At 51.2% G+C, this 13,554-nt stretch overlaps 1 protein-coding gene across 1 annotated transcript in view; it reads left to right on the top strand.

The window, feature by feature from the left end:
• Positions 1 to 13,554, top strand: part of ZNF536 (zinc finger protein 536) — a 314,215-nt gene that overhangs the window by 187,444 nt on the left and 113,217 nt on the right. The gene's annotated exons all lie outside the window — the stretch shown is intronic.

The following is a 13,554-nucleotide window of genomic DNA, read 5'->3' as shown; positions in this document are numbered from 1 at the left end:
CCTGCTGGTCCAGAACTTGGCTTGTGACCCTGAGCACCTCTCTTCCCTGCCACTCCCACCGGTGTCCTCACCTCTCCATAAGTTACAAAATAGCATGGATCACCCCAAAATTCCCTCCATCTCCTAGCCTGAGAATCAGTTATTCTTGGGACTCTATTCTATCCCGTTCAGCCTCAGGAAAAAACTGTCTTCTCCCCCTCCCTCCGCCCCCCCCCCAGCCCCCTGCAAGCGAGAGGGGCTCAGGGAAACCTGAGCCCTCACCTTGCAATGGTTCCCTGGGGTCTAGGTGGGGGGGAACAGAGAGTGGGTGGCCCAGGGCACCAGCCCCCAGCTGTGAAAGTAGCAGAGGTCAGACTAGAATAATATTTATCAACTTTATTCTCACTGTGTCAGGCTCTGCCCCAAACCCGGCGTCACTGGAGATCACAGATCATGTCTTTTAAGGTCCCACAGAGCCGCCTCACATGTGACCAATTACCTCTGTCAAGCCGGGGGAAGGAGGTCCCGCCTCGGTGGGTGGGATCTGAACTTGAGCTTCCAGAGGTCGACGACTGGGATCTTAGGCCTTTGAGCCTGTCACTCCCCTATAGCCAGACCTTTTCTGTTAAAACTGTTTAAATTACAAACCAGTAATAAAAGGATCATATGTGTTTCCCACCGAACAGGTTCTTTAGGGCTATTATGATAATTAAAAACATATGGTGTCTGTGCCAGTCAGAGGGAAACTGCAGATGTACAAATTAGGTATTATATAAGGGTTTTCTGCTTTTGCCCTTTTAAAAACATCAGGCTGGAGAAGTTTAAAGAGATGAAATGGCAGTTGTGCAGTTAGTAGGTAGCATTTTGGTTTTAGAATCATTAAATATATAAACCCTTTTCTTTACGCTTAATAAGAATAAACAGGTCCTGATACCCGAAGGGGGGGTTGCAGCCCACTGGGGGACCCCAGGTGACAGGGCGGAGGCAACGTTTTCCACCTCACAGGGTCTCAGATACCATGAAACCTTTTGCATTTTGTATGACGTTGTTCTGCCCAAAGAGGATTATATTTACTAAATATTGAATTATATTAAAATTGGATTGAGAGGCGCAAAGACAAGGATTTCTTTACATTAAATTTTTACTTTTTTTTTTTTTAGATTTTATTTATTTATTTTGAGAGAGAGAATGAGAGAGAGTACATGAGAAGGGGGAGGGTCAGAGGGAGAAGCAGACTCCCCGCTGAGCAGGGAGCCCGATGTGGGACTCGATCCCAGGACTCTGGGATCACGACCTGAGCCGAAGGCAGTCGCTTAACCAACTGAGCCACCCAGGCACCCAAATTTTTACTTTTTAAAAAGCAAAGATGCACATATTGATTAGTCTAGGCATAGTCATTTGTTTTCATTTAAAATATGCAATTGATTTTGAGAAGGTGATAAATACTGCTAATAAAAAAAATTGGGAGGATTTCCATGGCTCACCGTCAATGGCTTCCCAGTGCAGAGAGACAGAGCAAGTCGAATTGTACCTAGTCACTCATATTGGAAAGGATGTCGGGCTGGCTGGGGACCCTGGCCACATCCAGCCATGCTCCGGGGCCTTTGAGATGACAAGCCCTTGGTCCCGATGCATTGGGATCCAGGCTAAGCAGTCAAGGATTGAGCTTGTGGCCGTTGTATGTCTCTGCTACAGAAACCCAACCAGACTGCCCTAAGGAAGGAGGTGATGGGTGAACAGGTCACGAGGGCATGGCCCCTGCTCTGCTCCTCAGGGCCTCTACTCTGCTCCCCTGGAAAACCATTTCAGGTCCTCCCAGAGACACTCCTAGCCAGAACCAGGTTGACCTCATCCCAGACCTACATCCCTTCCTCCATGGGACATGGTGGTGTCTCCACAGGAAAGTTAAGCAGAGAGCCAAACAGAAATAAATGAGCAGAGAGGAAGTTCTGTTTATCCACAAGCCCAGCCACGAGAGCACTCAGCCAGAATTTGCTTATAACCAGAAAATGTTCCTTCTTGATCATCCTGGCTAAAGCGAGTCTGGGCTCCTGAGGAAAAGCATTCTTGGAAGTGGGCTGTGTGGCCAGCACCCTACTTGGGTCTCGAGTTCCTCTCCCTTGCTCCTTTCCTTTGCCCACACCCTCTGGATGATGCCAAAGGTCCACCGTCCTCCTGGGTCCTTTCCTTTGGGTGGCTGTGACCTGGCCTGACTTTGGGTTAAACACGGGCTAAGTCAGAGCAGGGTTCTTGGACCGTCTATCTATTACACAAAAAACAGCGGGTGTTTTCTCTGGCAGTGGCTCTCAAGCAGGCCTGATTTTCTTCCCGGGGGGATTTGGCAATGTCTGGGGACGCTGGGGGGAGTCCTACTGGCATCGAGTGGGTGGAGACTGGGAATGCTGCCAAACATCCTACAAGGCACAGGGCAGGCCAACAATTATCCAGCCCAAGACGTCAGGATATTAGTGCCAGGTCGTGAAATCCTGGTGTACAGGTAGGAGAATCAGGCCTTCCAGTGTAAGTCCAAGCTGGATAACTTCTAAGCCAAGGGTCGAGGTTGACCACCCAGCTCACATTGCGGCGTCCGGCTTGCCCGCCGAGTCACATCCCCTGTGCACCTCATGCCTTTATGAGAATCTCTGCAAGCAATCCGGGCGGCTGGGAGGCAGAACCTTCCAGCCGGGTAACCCAGCACATTCCTCCCCACTCAGACTCACGTGGGGGGTGTGGGGAGGGTGTCAACTGAGCAGACAGCCGGAAGTCCGCCCTTTCTTCTCCCCGGTGAGTGATAGCAAGCCTGCAGGGTTGGTGTGCATGTACGTATTACCACTTTAACTTTTACTGAAGTAAAATAACACCTTGTCACTCAGTGCAAGTACCAATCACAAAATGAATTAATTGTAATAACTGTTGTCAACAGAACAAAGGACTTGTTGCTTTCCTAAGCAGATTTCAGCGCCACTGAGAACTATATCCAAACGTTTCCATTGGGCAGGCCGGCAGAAACTAGTCAGAACATAATTGTATCTGTCTATCTCTTTACTTTGTTTTTAAGGGTGAAGGAATCGAGTTAAAAACCTATATTTTAAACATATCAATAAATATACCCCTTTTTGTGTTTGTGACATCTCCTCAAAAACATGGAGTCTTTAATAAATTGGCCATGAAAATAGCATTTGCTGCTGATGGCCCCAAATAAGGGCCAGCTGTAGGGGCTGCCTGTTGACTCCAAGTCACGAAGGGAATTATGCCCAATTACCCTCCCATAAAACACCCTCTCATTTCTCGGAGTTATCAAAACACATCCCGTGGACAAGCGGTCAGCTGTCCCCCAGCTCCTCAAAAGAAGACAAGTGGGCCTCACGCTGGGCCTGCCGAGTTCCTAACTGCCTCCACGTCAACACCAGCGGGCTTGTTTGCAGTCAGGCTCTTTTGATGGTGGCCTTCCCAATTTTTTTTTTTTTTTTTTTTGGTCCTCGCCTTTTCACGTCTTAGCACATTTCCCTCTTGCAGAAACCCTGTGGGTGCTCTTCTCAGCCAAGAGTCCCTCCCGGAGAGGAGGTAGGCGTGAGTGGGCCGGGCGCTGGGTCTCTCGGGGGTCCCCTTCAAGCCGTGGGCCCAGCAGAGCTGAGTTCACTCCCAGCCGGGGCGCGCGTCTGGGGCTTGGGAGGGACCAACAAGGTGTGGGTGGTGTGTCTTTGTGGGCCAAAAGTGGGGAGCTTCCCAAAGAAGGACCCGAGGAAGCTGCAATGGACACACAGGCGAAGATTGAGCGGGTTGAGCCTTTACTAGGGAGGGTCTCGAACGACTGTGCCCCCACCCCGCAACACAGGATGCGGGGCAACCTGCGGGGGCTCTCTCTGGTCCACGCCACCTGACTGGTGCGGGCCCCACACTCCTCCCCGTCCTCCCACGCCTGCCTTCTCCGGCTGCTCCATGCTCCTTGGCCAGTGTGGGCCTGGCATCCGGCTTCTCAGAGTCTTAGGCTTGTCCCATGGGATACACAGGTCACCCCCACAGGCTACGGATGCCCCTTAGGCAGACTGCTTTATTTTTAGAGCTCACTGAGGCTTAAGATGGTTCCTCCATAATGAAATTAAAGATTCCTAGACTATCAGAGCTGCAGGTGATCTTAGAGGTCATCTTTGAGATGCAAATGCTGGCAAGAATCTGCCCTTGGTTGTTGAATGGGAGACAAGGGTGACTGCTGTTCCCAGGTCCATGTACCAGGCTGTCATTCTACCTTCTGGGGCAGCTCCAGGTAGCCTTCCCTTTTTAAGGATCTCTACCTGGGCAGGGAAAGGGTTCCTGTGGTTTGTCCTTGCAGCTTTTGGGCAAATTTTACCCCTTTTTAACTTCCCCTACTTGGCCATTTCAGAAGCACGGGTAAGAGAAGGCTACTTTTAATGCAGCCCTGGCTCAAATGGGCTATGCATTCAGATTTAAAGAGTCATCTCTGGCTAGAACCAGATATCACTTGCAAAAATGCTGAGAAGAGCCCTCCTCTGGAAACAGAAACCTCCCTCCCGCTTCCTGAGGCCGCTCTGCTCTGCTGGGGACCCAGCTCTGCAACCTGCCTGGGCAAGGCAGCTTCATGGGGGCACACCCCTGGGAAAGAGTAGTCCCAGTTGTGTGAAGGTGCCAGGCCCCTGTCCTGGGAGCTGGCTGCAAAGCACGAAGAAGCAGCACAAAGGGGAAAGAGATGGAGGGTTTGGGGAGAGGATGGGAGGGGGCCGAGACCCTGGGGGTTCCCATGCCCTCCAGCCCTGGACCTCACCCTCCACACTCCACCGGCATTGTTCTAGAAGAAACAGTGTTTTCCCAGACCTTTTGGAAAGGAGAAGATTCTGTGACAGGGAATGAGTGTGAACATGCGTTCATTTATTTAGCACGTATTGAATTGTTCCAGAGAGTGGAGAGTTGGCCATCAACAAATTAGCCAAGATGGTGGCCCTTGTGGGGCACATTCTATGGGGGAACACGGACAATAAACAAGAACACAGTTTGGCTTCTGATAAGTGAATACCAAGATAATGAAGAATTAGCGAAGTCAGTGTCATACACCGTGAAGGTCCCGGGAACCTCTCTGAGAAGGTGACATTGGAGGGGGTCCTGGGTGATGGGAAGGAGCCAGTCATGCAAAGATGAGGGGATGCATGTTCTGAGGAGACAAAGACCCAGAGATGGATAAGGGACAGAACACCAGCAGCCTCTTGGATCTCATGGCTCATGCACCTGCATATGTGATGAACCTGTCCCAAGGCTTTCCCAGACCCTGAGATTTCATTCAAGCCTCTCCATGGCCTTGACCGGTCAACAGAGTTGGGGCTGGGGCTTTTCCCCTCATTTTCCCCATTTGGAGAAACTGGAGTCCAAAAAGAGAGTAATGATTTATACCATTAGCAGCAGCGAAAGGCTGAGCCAAATGGCCACGTCTCTGGACTCCCAGTACTGCTTCCCCAGAGCACCTCTGCCCATTCCTGGGACTTCCTGTAAGTGTGACCAGCCATGTTGGAGGACTGCTGGGTCTACTGGGGGCACCATGAGCTACTCTTTGCACACTAGCAATCACCCCACTCCTGGACGGGAAAAAAAAAAGTTGAAATTCAGAGAATTGGTCACATGACCTTGGGAACATGGTACCATTAATAAAAGAGTGATCCCACAACTCCCCCAAGAGGAGGGTCTCCCATCTCCACAGACCAAGACTGCCCACGGCAAAGTCCATTCTTCTGACTACAGCCTGCCCAGTCTCCTTTCAGGTATCCCGCGGATCGAAAGCTGGTGCTGACTTAGTCAAGACTCTTAATGGCCACGCCCAATGAAGTCACCTGGAAAACCTGGGCCAATCCCTTGGAAATCCGAGTCAAGCTTCCTTGGAGAAAGGCAGATGAATTTCCACCAATGCTTGCTGCTTGGACCAGCCTGCAGCTGTGAAGTTCAGCCCATGCTGACCTTGGCCAGGACCAGGTCCAACCTCTCCTCGACGCCTTCCCACAGAGGGGCCATGATGGTCGTGCTTCTCCCCGGAGGCGCAGCAAGAATCACTGCCAAGACTGGCTACTCCGCTGTCTTTTCAGGATCCCTGTACTCGTCTGGGTGCACTGCTTTCAAGTGAATAGCTATTTCTGGATGATTTTTTTTAGTGTTTCTTCTCCCAGCTGGTTGCTCTATTATCTCCATCTCATGCCGTCTGGCCTCCGTGGGAGACAAGAGGTAGCCCACCTTCCATATTAGCTGCAACACTATCTTGTTGCTGAATATTAAAAGGTGAAATTAGGAACTATAGCAACGTTAAGACACCCTATCTGCTCTCAAAGTGAGAAGGTAAGTGAAAAAGCTGCTTTTTTCCCCCTAGCACTATTTGTGATGTTCTCGACACAAAAGGGTGGATTTGCAGCTGGGCCAGAGGACCAGGATAAGCATGAGCAAAGACTGGGGGGAAAGACCCTTTGAGGAAGGATGCAAGGCTCCCAGGTGGGTTCCTCTACAGAGAAGGGCCCAGCAGTACGACTCCCAAGCCTGCTGCCTTCTGCTGTTCAGCTACACCCTGCCTTGGGGAGGCTGGTCTGGGGAGTGCAGGACTAATGCCCATGCTTGGTCTTCATAGCAGGGACCTGCTCCCTTCACTGCTGCCAAAAGTCAACCCGAAGACAACGGGCTGGAATGGCGGCAGGAGGGTTCAGGTTAGAGAGGCGTCATTGCCAGGCCTTTCTGGCCGAACTCTTCTTACATGGGTGCTCACATGGAAGTAGGTCATTCAGCTCCAAGCCCCTTTGGTGCCATGCTGGGGAGAACTTAGAGCAGGCCAGGCCATAGTTTATGATCACATCTGAGTGTGGACACTTCACCAGGATCAAGTGTATGTCTGTGTATATATTAACATACATACAATGCAATCAATAAATACAGAAATAATACAGATATTTTAATCAATGTATTTGAGTCCTTGTTTTCTGCTGAATCCCACTGGATTTATTTTACGGGTGGGAAACGGAGATATGACCTGGCTTGAATTTAGTCAAGGGCAGCCCTCCCTTGAAAAGTGGTAGCCAGAAGGCTATGGGCTGTGGTTTGTCATCGGGGCTTAGCGCTGCAGGGACATGTGTATATGGGCACAGGTCTACACTGGCTTGCCTCCGCGTGTGCAGCCCAGCCCCGCCCCCCTTGCCGTCTGCGCAGCGGGTGGCTGAGTTTGCAGGAAACAGGAGGTGCCAGGCAGCCGTCACTCCTTCTTGGACTCATCCGTTCATTCATTACTCCATTCGGCCAATGTCTACTCAACATCTCCCATATGCCAGTCACTCCCTCAGGCATTGGGACACAAGAGTGAACCAAACGGCCATAGTCTCTAGCCTTGTGAACCTAATTCCACTTTGCTCTGCTGGCTGGGCGTGGACCTCCTCCAGGAGCCCTTCCCATGGGATAAAACCTCTCTGGCGTGGCTTGGAGGGGTGCATGAGTCCTCCGGGGACCTGCCATCGGAACCCAGCTCTGGCTGCGCCCCCGACTGGTTCCGTCAGCCCCAGGGCACGTCCTGTATTACAGAGAGAGAAGCAAGACCAAGGAAGCAGCCACATCTTCCGGCGTTCATTCCGTTAGCAGATATTTCCTGAGGGCACCGGCGTGCCAGATCCCTCTCTAGGCGCTGGGGATCGAGCCATCAAGAGGAGAGACACCCCTGGCCTTTAGGGAGCTCACGTGCTAGGGGGTAGGGGTGGTGGGCAATCAACACATTAAATAATGAGTCAGTTAAAGGGGATACGACTCTAGAGAAAAATGAGGAAATAGGAATTTGGGAGGGGTGCCTGGGCGGGGTTGCTACTTTACATGGGGTGTCTAAGGTGCCGTTCAAGCAAAGACATGAAGGAGACCCGTGGGTTAGCGGGAGGATCTGGGGAGCACCTGCCAGGCAGGGAACAGTGAGGGCCAGGACCCTGAGGCCGCGAGCTCGCTTGTGCACTTGGGGGCATGCCGGAGACGAGCCCGGGAGAAGAGGGGACAGGGAAGGGCTGAGGGCCTGTAGAGCCCTCCAGCCACTGAATTCCGGCAGCCCTGAGCTCAGAAGGTGTCATGCGCCACAGTCACTGTCCTGAAATCCTCACCAATGTTTGAAGCAGGGGCCCTGCATTTTGCAGTGGGCCCCACAAGTAACGTAGTGGTCCTGACCCCCAGCTTTACCTGCTGGGCGGGGTGGGGGGCAAGTGTGGGAAGCTGGGGACCAGAGAGTCGGCGCCCTGGGGAGCCAGTGAGTGACAGCAACTCTTCCGAGGCGGGTGCTAGGGGTGACTCTCCGACCCTGCCCCTGCGTGTGTGGACTTCTTCCTCGCCCTTTCCTCTGCCTCCTCTCTGTCCACCACGGCCTCACAACCCCCACCCCCCGGTCCTCCTGTTGCCCTCCACCCTTGGCCGTGCCGTACCTGGGACTCCCAGTGTCACCCTTTAACTTCCACCTCTTTCCTCTGTCTTCTCCACTTGCCTTCTCTCCCTTCCCTCTTGGGGACTGGAGAGCTGCCCCGTAGGTGTGGGCAGGTTCTGCTCTTGTCTCAGAAGGCCGCATCTCTACCAGCCACTTTCATTCCTGACCCCGCGGGCTGGATAGCCAGCTTCTGTTCACAGCAGTGGGGACCTGCTGTCCTGCCCCGTCAGCACTCTCCCTTTGGCTCCCCTCGGTGGCCCACAGGGTACCTGCCTGGGGCTAGCCGCACAGCCAGATCCATCCATGGGCTTTGCTTCTTGCAAAGCTGCCCGGTCTGCAAGGGGGTTGGACCTGTTTCTTGTCCCAGGCGATGCTCTAATTGGGCCATCTTCCTAGGCGAGCAGCCAGAGAAGACCCAGCCCGGTCCGGAGTGGGGTGGATCTTTAGGAAAGTGCACCCCGAGCCCACACCGCCCTGCCTCCATCTCCTCGACCACGAGTTCCTCCAAGCTGCACTTGAAACATGCCTCTGGGACCTGCTTTTATTTGCTTGGGCTGTGCAGCCTGTTTATTTCATAAATACCTTGATATGCTTTGCAGAAGAGTATCTTGAAAAATAGCCTTTTGATTTAAATAAGAAACGAAAAAAAGTCACCAACTCTTTGACTTTTATTTATTGTTTTTTTGTCCTCTCTCTTTCATTTCAATACCCCATCTCTTTAATACCAAAATATCCCACATCGAAAGGCTTCAAAAATTAGATGGGGGTGGAATGGTGATCGTCGTGTAAATTTGCTTCCTGGCTGAGGCCTTGTATGCCAAGTTTTAGTCTGAATTACATATTTACAGCTGAGTTATAAACCCCGAAACACAGGATTTATCATGGAAATAGTGACACCACCTCACCCAGCCTGGTGTTCTTGGGGACGGGAGTGGTAATATACCGTGTGGAGAAATCAGTTCATTAGTTAGTTATAAACAAAGGACAGAGACAGTAAATTAGAGTAGGTATTTCCGTGGTTTTCCATGTATTTATGACACCAGAATATGTAGCTGCATTTTATTCCTTGAGATAGCATTTAAGTGTTTCAGATTTAAAGCGCGTTTTTAGATATGGCCGTGGAGCATTTTTAGACTCGGCCGCTCTTGTTCTTCTGTAGTTTTATTCGTGGTATTTTCTTCCTTCTCTGTTGCTCATTAGAAAAATGTTAAAAATCCATTTTCGTCTGATTAATAATAAAGCTGATCACATGTAACCTAATTTTCATTCCGTGCTGCCCCTGTCTGTGGAGTCATATACAAAGTGACCTTTGGATCGCCAGTGGACTCATAAAGTACAATAAGCACCATTGTCCTGTCAAAAATTGAAGATGTTTTACATCATTACAAAATTTAATGTTCCATCTTTTCAAATGCACTACTTTTCAAAGGCCACATTCCAATTGAAGCTCATTAAAATCAGACTCAAGTTTCCTGTGGTGGGGATGAAGAGAGTTTCGCAGGCAATGGGAGGAAAATGAATCACTCTTTTAAAACAGATATGGTTACATATTAGTTTTGAAAGGTACGGGGACGGCAGAGCCTCGGCTCCGGCAACAGTGCGGCTTTTGTGCTGATAGATCCAATAACTGCCTCCCGGTTCCTTTGATTTCACCCACACTGTATCCTATTTACTTATGAATAAATCAGCTCTCTAAATAAAATTGTTTTAAAGTTCAGAGGTGGAATCCGAAGGGGGTTCTGGAGGAGAGCCGTAAAATGTGCTCACAAATCTGATGGCAGATTTGTTAAAAAAAAAAAAAAGAAAGAAAAAAGAAAGTTCATCGGACTTGGAGACCCGATAGTTTAGAAACGGAGTCCCTTGAAGGGGTCTCCTGAGTCCGCGAGGAGGGAGTGGGCCGGCTAAATGCTGGGCTGCAGCCAGAAAGGGAGATGCCCCGTTTTACCGAAGACTCAGCTCAGTCACATATGAGGGACGTGTCACGTGACGGGACCCGGAGTTGTGAGCGGGAGCCAAATGCCTGGTTTGGCAAAGGAAATGTCTTTGGGTCTTCCCATTCTCCGTTGTAGTCTGGGCTTCTCGCCTGTTTCTTGGCCACGTCGGAACGCCAGGTCCTACGTGGGTTTTTCCACCCGACCCCACTGATGGGAAGATGCTGGATTGCATGACACAAGGAAAGATCTCTCTTCACATCAGTCTTTGCCTGAGCCCTAGAATTGCTTCGAAGGCCCAACTGCACAGAATACTAATGCGCATCCCTTCACCTTGTGAAACACTGGCCTCCTCCTGCCCCAGGACCATCTAGGTAGGCAAGGTGTCCACGTCCCAGCGAAGGAAGGACGCCTGGAGGCTGACACGGTTCTCCTACGGTGGCTTTCAAGGGGTTCCTCTTACCAGCGTGTTCCTAAAGCAGGGCTTAGTTTATTGTTTATTAGGATTTGGCACTGAATCAAATGAGGGTAATCCGGATTCTGGGCAGGCTCCTTTGTCCCTCCGTGCATCATTTACGAGGGCAGGCTCTAGCACCAATCAGAACGGAGTTCGTGTCCTGGTTTTGCCACTTGTAGCTGTGCGACCTTGGTCGGGTTGCTCTGCTTTGCTGAGCTTCAGATTCCTCCTGGGGGTAATACTAGTATCTACCTGACTCGACTGTATCAAAGGACTTACACCATGTCTGGGGCTTAGATAGTGATCTTTAGCTGTGAGTTACCGGCTATGAAGGTGGCCGTTAGTTGTTTTAATTATATCCAGAAAATCCCTAGCTAAGTTCTATCCTTGGAATATAAGGCAGCTGAGGGAGTGGCAACAAAGAGAAACAATGTGTTTTGCCCCCGATCACATGACCAGTAAGTGTATCTTTACCACCACTTAGCTATTGCTGCGCAACCAACCGCACCAAAATTTAGTGGTGAAAATGACAATGCATGCTTTCTCATAGGTCTTTGGGTGAGCTGGCTGATTCTGCTGAGCCAGGCCAGGCTCTACTGATCTGAGCCGGATTTGCTCAGGCCCCTCTGGCTGGCTGGCAGATGGGCTAGGGACTGGCTGGTCGAGGGTGGACTTGGCTGGGGTCACATGGTTCTGTCCCACGTGTCTCATCCTCTAGCAGGCTGGCCTAAGGCTGGTTTTCATGTCAGAGGCAAAGGTCCAAGAGAGCAAACAGAAAGGCACAAGCGCTTTGACAAGAGACTCTGCTTGCCTCCGTTGCTCTCGTCCCATTGGCCAAAGCACGCCACGTGGCCAAGCTGAGTCAGTGCGGGGGGAGGAGGCTGGCAAAGGGCGTGGCAGCGCAGCCAGTGTGCAGTCAATCTATTTCTGTCCCCAGATCCCCAAGGGGCACATCAAGTGGTGTGGACAGTGATGTGGACGGGATGGAATCAAAAGCCTTAGAAGATATTTTAATTCCTTCGATCCCAGGACACCACTGTGCTGAGCTGTTTTCCCTGGTGCGTTCTGAGTTCCTTCCCGTGATGCCTGCTTTGCCACCTGGGACACATCCTTCCCGTGAAAGAAATGTCCTTTCTTCTTTCTGTTGGTAGACATTCTCTTTTTAAAAAGACAACCTGGGAAGATTCTGCGGTGTCTTGACTTCCAAAGGCACGTGGTTGGAATGGGGCAGGTGCAGCCTTGGAGTCTAAAGCCAGTGTCCTCTCTCCCCCTGCCCCCTGGTGGCTACCCCCTTTCCTTCTGGTAACTCCCCTGCTGCCTTGACCTTGGGAGGACCCACTTTCACTCAGCGGCTCTGAGGTTGAGCATGCATTCTAGCTCTCCTGGTAATCAACATGCAGATAGGCCACAGAGAACCCGTCCCTGCTACACCCTCATCTGACCTCTGATTCTACTTATATTTTGGGGTTTGACCTGCAATAAAAGGCCAGCTCTGAAGAGACCTAGAGTCTCTGCAGCGAGTCCCTAGAATGTTCCTCCTGTCCCTGATGGGTAGGAAATTGTGTCTTCCAGGGCACGGGCGTCAGGACTCTGACCCCAGTGATTGTGGGCTCACCCAGGGCAGCGGGGGTCTGACCCCCGAGGAGCAATGATTAGGGAGGTGCCCCTGTGTGTGCACGAGCAGGAGCTTTGTTTGTGGAGAAGGCGCACACTGTGGGCCTGTGGGCCTGAAGAGCTGGAAACCAGACCCCTCATCTACTTCTCCAAAGAATGGCTGGGGTGGGCCCGGACACTGATAGCTGCCATCTCTCACCCAACAAATGTGTGAGCCAGGAAACAGGCATCACAGAGTCTTCTCTGTTCTGGATCTTAAGGGCCTGTGAGGGGCTGTAGAACAGTGGGGACTCAAGGAAACCCCAGCTTATCCCCAGGACTCAGACTAGGCTTTGTGTCAGTCCTTTCCTCCCCTGAAGACTCTTTCTCGCCTGGGCATCCACGGTGGTCAGGATAACCCAGCTCCTGGCTGCCTGGTCCCCTTGTCGGTCCCTCTTTGCTGCGCGACCTCACAGCTGCCCTCCCCGGAGGCCTGGGCTGTAGATCTCTGCAGATGAGACAGAGGGCAGAGATTGTGCCCGTAACAACTGGTGGCTGTGGTTGAGAGTGGGCTCAGCATTTTCCGAGACCCGCATGGGCCCATCATTTAATCTAGAAATGGTTTACCCTGGATAACTTATCTCGGCCTCTGGAACTGTGAACTTAACATTTTGCTTTGAAACCTCCGAAGTCTGAGATTCTACCTGAATTTAGAGAAGCAGATCTTTCCAGGCTACAATACAGGAGAGACCGAAAATTGGTTCTTTAGGAAAAGAAATAATAAGCAACTAATAAGTTCAACTCACTTCCCCTCTCCACGTTTATTATGGAAAGTTACAGTTGCTGGTGGTGGTTGAAGATTTGCTTCTAAGACTAGAGACAGCTCCTACAGGGGACAGAGAGAGGCTGAGGCCAGCTGACAGGGCTGTGTGCCTTCGTACGATGCTTTTCTGGGCCTCTTGTGACTAGAAGCAGGATGGTAGAGGAACGAAGCAGTTACATCTGAGAGACAGGTGCCAAAGAACCCAGAGCAAATGGGTGTCCACAGGATTCCAAGAGGACTTCTCGGAGGGACAGAACAAGGGTGGGGAAGAGGCTAAGAGCCCATGGTTGGGTTTCAGGAGGGGCCAGGGGGCTTTGTGTGTGGTAGCAAAGACCCACTTTCAACCCTA

Source organism: Mirounga leonina, unplaced genomic scaffold (genome assembly GCF_011800145.1).
Source record: "Mirounga leonina isolate KUSES-001 unplaced genomic scaffold, KU_Mleo_1.0 Mir_177, whole genome shotgun sequence".
Taxonomy (NCBI): Eukaryota; Metazoa; Chordata; class Mammalia; order Carnivora; family Phocidae; genus Mirounga; species Mirounga leonina.
This window is presented reverse-complemented; position numbering and strand designations above follow the sequence as displayed.